Source organism: Falco peregrinus, chromosome 5 (assembly GCF_023634155.1).
Source record: "Falco peregrinus isolate bFalPer1 chromosome 5, bFalPer1.pri, whole genome shotgun sequence".
Classification (NCBI taxonomy): domain Eukaryota; kingdom Metazoa; phylum Chordata; class Aves; order Falconiformes; family Falconidae; genus Falco; species Falco peregrinus.
The window spans coordinates 82498883-82505530 of NC_073725.1; positions in this window are offsets into that span (position 1 = coordinate 82498883).

A 6648-nucleotide genomic window follows, 5' to 3' on the forward strand; every position below is an offset into this window, starting at 1 on the left:
TCTCCCAAAGAGTCCGGGATGCAGCAGAAGAGAGATGCGGCTCTGTAAAATGGCAAATCTGCTGTACCTTTGCTGACCTGAGTCTGACAGGGCTGCTCGGGCTCTGTTTTCTTTCAAGTTTCTCTGCTGGCGCAAACGCTGCGACATGTTACTGTAAGGAACAGCGGAACAGCAGCCACACATCGGGGGTTTGCAGGGGGGCTTCTGGATGCTCATTGTACCCAGGAGATGCTATATTGCCTGAATTACTGATAGTAAAGTTGCTCTTCTAGGAAGAGAGGGAAGAAAACACAAAAGGTTGGCTCAAAGCTCATGTAAACAATTAGTAGCAAAGTAAACTAGGGCGTGAGCTTGGCAGCATATCCCGCTAATGCCCTGAATTCCTTTGTGTGAAGCAGCTTACTTTACTCAGCAAGTGCAGGGAGGCCCTGGACAGATGCCCTTTTGCAGGTCCAGCAGAGTCAACAGAAGATGCTAGTGATCCAGATGCTCCTCAGTGCTTCTCTGCCAGGAGTTGCTGCCCCCTCCTATTTGCTGGCAGAAGGAGTTTGCACGAGCACGTACGCCTTTGGATCAGGCAGCACCAGTAGGTCTGGTGCAAACTGGCCATGCTACTGGTGTGAGCTGGCTCCAGGGATTTGGCTGCTGTGAATTAGGGAATGCTCCCACGGTTTGCTCACTCTGGCAGATCCAGTGCAGGGACAGGGACAAGTGCTAGCGAGTGCTGCCATGGCCCAGCTGGAGCGGGAGGAGGGCAGCCCTCTGCGGCCACGTGGCACCTGGTATGGAAGAGCATCTACCTGGAAAATTAGTGCAGAGGAATGAACGAGCTGTGAATTCACCCACCCCCTGCTGTGCATTAGCTTTCCCACTTTAAGAGGGTGATTAGATTGCTGTGTGCCACTGCCAGTGAGGGGTGATACCCACCTTTTCTGAACCCCCCCTTTAATGCTGTACACAGCCCCTGATTACCATTGCCCTTCCCCCTTGGCTCTCGGGAGTATGTTTTGCAGAAGCACAGATGTTACCCAGAAAATTCCCAAACCATAGAATTGCCTCATACTTTTTATGCTTTTTGCTTCACTTTGATATTTCCCCAAGGATGCTATGCCTTCTTTGGTCTCTCTCTGGGCAGCAAGTCCCTTTGTAATGTCGTGATATTGCTGATGGTTTTTTCTTTTTTTAATTTAAAAACTTGCTTTGGAGTTGTTTCTTCTTCTGTGACAGTTGGTCCCCAGGAATTATTTTGCTTTTACATAATTTGCACATCTGTGTTCCGTCTGTGGTATGAAAACCAGGTTCTTAATTATAACAACCATATATCTGTTCCTTTCCTATTGCCACTGTGACCCTCCCAAAGTCACTGGCAGTTCATCATCTTGCAGCAACTCAAAATGAGCAGTGCGTAAGGGGTGAATTCCTGCTAGTTTAGCACTGCTATCAAGTGTCCTCATTGCATCTTACACTCTGATGAGTCCTTGACACTGGAGGACAGTTTCAGTTCGCCTTCACCTGTCACCGAGCTGTGGCCACCACTGCAACAGGCATGGTGAGTTTTGAACAGGCTCTGTTTGATCCACATTAAGCTCTCTGGGAAAGGGCAGGATCTGTTGATGATTATTTGTGGCAGACGTTTGCCTGACGTGGGAGAACAGCTCTTTAAATCACAAGACTGTCAGTGGCTGCAAACATCTGTGGATATGGGATCTGTAATCTCTCCTCTCAGACCTTGACATTGCTGTTTAATCTCTGCTATTTGCGACTACAGTTGCGTTTTTTTATAGGAGTCATGTAAAATCCACTGCAGGAAGGAATCACTGTGCATTTCCAATTTGAGTGGCAGTGGATATTGCACAAATATGTGTATATGTGTGTACACATGCACACATGCAGACGCACACACATGTAAAGCACAGGGAACTCTAGTGCAAACATTACCACATACTCCAGAAAGACAAATGAGGGGAGCAGTCAGTCCATGGGCTAGAGCTGTGGAGTTTTCAAGTGGTGCAGTAATGAGAAGTAGGCATGCCCTGGGGTCCTGGTCAGCCCTGACGTGACACCCATGACAGCCCCATATATGCCTCCAGGATGATATATCCAGAGAAATGTAATTGTTCCCTGTTAAAGTGCTCATTGTTTTGGAACTGAGGACTTTCTTCACTGATCAAAGAGCTGCCTTTGATTAATCGGTTTTGAAATGAATGAATTTCTAACTTCTTTTTTTTTTTTTTTTTTTTGCTTTTCTTAGGGGACACATTTCAAAAGCCTTTTGATCTTTGGTGATAGGTATTTAGTTAAAGGCAAGTACACTTTTACAAAAAGAACCGTGGAAGTCTTGTAACGGGTGACATGTATAAAACCCTGATCAGAAAACATTCAGAACACGTGTTCAGCAGGTCCATTGACTTCAGCGGGCCTAAGCACTCTCGCAGGGTTGCTCTTGTGCTCATTCTTCAGCAGGATCAATGGTTTTAAAAGGTAAAATCAGGCTGCTGGTCTGTGGGGGAAAAAAAAAGGGTAATATCTGCCGCAAAGGTCAGGAAATATTTATGTGGCATCTTACACTAACAGAGTACAGGCAGCACAAATCTTTACAAATAGGTGTCCTGCTGGTACCAACTGAAATGTAAGAGGCAGTTAGTGTCTTTCCATTGTAAGTGTCATTTGGTCCCCAGGGAGGCGTTTAATGGATGGTATTTCCCTACTGAGAGTCCTGTATTTTCTTCCTGTACTTCATTAGTAATAGTTGAGGGTCCTCCTGTTCATAAAAAATGTATGCATTGCTTACTTGATTTTTCACATACTGTATTATGAAAAAGGATGCAGTTCCTACAGAACTAAATAGAATGCTTTCCCTTTAGTTATGCAGTGCGTTCCCTACTGCAAGCAGGTTTTCCTCACTACTTATTACCAAGCCATAGGGAAGGAAAGGACAAAACAGAGAAAAGAGAATAAAACCCAAACAAAATAATGGCTATTTGCAAATCCACTTGCCCCTGGAAATTTCCCCCCTCCCCATGCAAGCTGCATGGCCTGGATTGCTCTTAAGGATACCTTGAATGCAACTGCTGTCTGCGGTGAGACGTCTGTAGGAACCGGGTACCTCACTCTTTCTGCAGAGGCGGACCTGTGACATGAAACACTCATCTTACCGAGCATGAATAATTTGATCCACGAGTGAAATCTTCCAGTTGTTTGACAAGGTAGAGCATTCCTAACCTACTGTTGTTAGAGGGAGAAAAAAAAATCAGAAAGAAGAACTCAAAATACCACAAGTAGAGACACTGGGAATAATTTCGGATACAAAACTCAAGCTGTAACAAAAATCCAAGTCTTTCCCTGGTGTCTCAGGGAGGCCCATCTTTCTCCCCCAGGATCAGGGGCTGCCATTCATTTTCTGATACTGTCTTGGTTGGCTGGTCTCCTATTTTCTCACAATGTTTTAGCTCAAATCTACTTTGTTATAACCTTGACCAACTCCACAATATATAGATAATTTAGTAACAGAAGTACTTTACTTTAATGGTCTAATTACATACAATACAACACTTTAACACCCAAACAAGAGCCTCCCAGGAACTGCTCTGTGTGTTGGGGTTCAGTTCCCACATGTGTATCTATCTGCCTTTCTGGCTGCAGCGCTCCTGCATGGGGTGCTCGCCTGGGGTGGCAGAGAAAGTGCCACACTGCCCGTCACAGATCAGTCCTGTTCGTCCCCCATCACCCACAAAAATGCTCTGGATTCATTGCAAGTGTGAATTGCAAGTAAATCAATTGCACATGGAAAAAATCCAGTAGTGGACTAAGAAACAGTTTTTGCATTAGCCACCAGCTCCCCAGATGGGTGCTCGCTGCAGGCCACCTGATGTGGTCCTGAGAACTGGGCTGTCCTGCTGGAGTGAGGCTGCTCGCCTTCCCTTCAGACCCTATCTAACACCCCAAGGAGCTGCTCCTCTGAGTCTGTTCCTGTGCTTGCACTTCAGTGTGTGTTTGAGTGCTTTGCTGAAGCAGAATCAAACCGGCCAGGTTCAATATTGACTTGTTTTTGTTAAATTGAGCATGTCGTGTTTTGTTACATAGCTTGGGGTGGTGAGAGAAATCCATTAAACTGGAAGTTAATTAGTACGGGAAGACTGTAATTTATCAAGATTGCCTGAATGAAAGTAAGGGTATTGCTATTTAATTAGCAAGCACATTTGAATTTTTTGGATTATTTTTTCCTTTTGGATTTAATTTAAAATATTATAAGTACTTTGCGTATAATGAAAGAATAGATTAAGAACTGGAAACTGAAAGGACCTTAAGAACCTATGGCATTTTTTTGTTGGTTTTGTTTTGCTTAATAGTACATGCTGTTGATGAGATAAGGGATTTTATTGCTGTGGTCTCTTCTTTGTATCTAAATTATAATTGAAAAAAGATGCTTTAAATGACAGAGTCCTAATCTATATTACCACGAAGGACTGAATTTATAGAGCCACTAAGCCAGGATGTGCCTGTTTGTTGCTGCTTCTGCTTCCCTGTTTCTGGGACCTTCCACTGAAGCAATGGGGACCTCTAGGTGGTTTCAGGAAACATTTGCGCTCAGCTGTGGTTTACACTGCGGGCTGCTTTCTTCTTAATTTTCCTTAATTTAAGATGGGTCATTGTAGATTCAAACTTCACAGTTACTCTCCTTTATGGAAAATGATAGTGCTTTCACTCACTGGGATGGGCCTGGTCCCACCAGTTTCTAATCACGCAGCACGTGTCCCACTGACCTAAGGGAGTGTGGAACAGGCTGTTGTCATGTCAAGGGCATTGAATAAAGTCCAGAAAGTTATCTCCCAGGACCGTTACTGCCTGCACAGCTTGTTCAGTCTGTCCATCTATCCCCTTCCAGCAAAAGCCATGGGGCAAGCGTTCCTGCGCGCAGCGACCAACACCGAGCCATTGGTCACAGCTGCTCGGGACGGCATCCAAAACCATAGCACTCGTGTTGTGAATAATGTGCATCTTTTATCGAACTTGGTTGTGCATTTAGCTTACGTGCCACAGTGAGGCGTGCATAAAAATATTCACTGAAAGCCTTACCAGTGGCTCAAGTCTGCCATCGTGGGAGTATGAAGATTGTAGAAATATTCTTGTGCCGTGGGAGACACCTGCTGTGCAGTCCACAAACCGCACTGCCACACTACGCGTGCTATGCCCAGGCACCCTGTGAGAGCTACCGTACAGGATATCTAAGTCGGTGTTTGTACAAAGCAACCTGAATGTAGTGCTTACCTTGCTCCACAGACTGTAAAAAGGACCAAGATTAGGGAGATGGTCTGCATCCTTCCATAATCTTTTTATTCTCGAACTTTATGCAGGCATCTACACCCGCCTCTGCACAAGCAAGCTCTGTATCTCTATGTGGCTCCCTTTTGCCTCCTGTGAATAGTGATAATAGCTCTTCCCTGCCTCCTGGGACAGCTGTGAGTAAATGCGTTAGAAATTTATTTGGCTAGGGTAGCCTTTCACTAGTGCTCTCGTGTCATTGGCTCTGGTAGTTGTGTCAGTTGTGCAACTATGGCATTTTGGACAAAACCCACTACATGCTGCGACTATATGCACACCGTTGTAGGAATTACACACGCTGGCGATGAGCATACCCAGCTCTGAGAAAAGTTTCTGGAACTTCTGCATTCCCCACGTTGGTGGCTGCAATTTAAAAATCCACACTTGTAGTGCTCGGTGTGCTGTCAAAGCTGAGATCTGCAGGATTGAAACAATTTTCTGACAGCTACAGGATGGCACTTCAGTTTCCACGGAAACTGGCCCTGGCTCTGCAAAATCAAGGTGACGTTTTGGCTGATTATCTAATAATAATGCTGAGTGTTTAAATATATGAAGTTCTTCACCTTCCTCTTGCTGAAACAACTTCAATTCCTCCAGCATCCAGCAAACGCAACAGAGGTCTTGCAAATTCAAACTGTTGTCCCAGCTCGGGCTATGTAATCTACTTCCCAGAGATGAAAGGCAGAATTCAGCCCCGACCCGCTCAGCCACAGAGCCTTACGCTCTGCTGTTAAGATAAAGGGCTAATTTGTCCCCACATCTACTGCACAAACTGGTACCATTGTTTATATGACAAATTACAGAATAAGAGAAGTTCTTTCGGTTTACCGTGTGCCTTTATACTGTGTCTTTACTGAACACTTTTGTCCTCAAACACATTTCGTGTAAATAATTCTATCTGCTCACACTCTTGCTTACCTGAATTTAATCACTCTTTAGCTTTGCACTCACTGGACTCTTGTTTTGAATCAGTGACTTTCATCGTTTTGCTGAACATTCCTTTTTCCAGGTCATTGATTTCTAAGGTTAACAAAATGAATCCTCCCGCTGATCCTTGTTACATCCCACTAATCTCCTTGCTATATCCTGAACTGCTCAATTACCTTTTGTCTTCAATTTCAGAGGCGTTTATTGAATCCACAGATCAGTCTTTTGTGCAGGAAGCAGTTTCATATTAGATTCAGGAACATGTTCATGTGAATAGTTCTCATACTTACACCTCAATTTGTTAAGGTTGTTTAAATTTTCTTGGTTAGTTTGCTTCTTGACATGTCCTTTTAAGTGTACTTTCTCTACAGCTTTTTTTTTTTTTTTTGCAAGAGATGT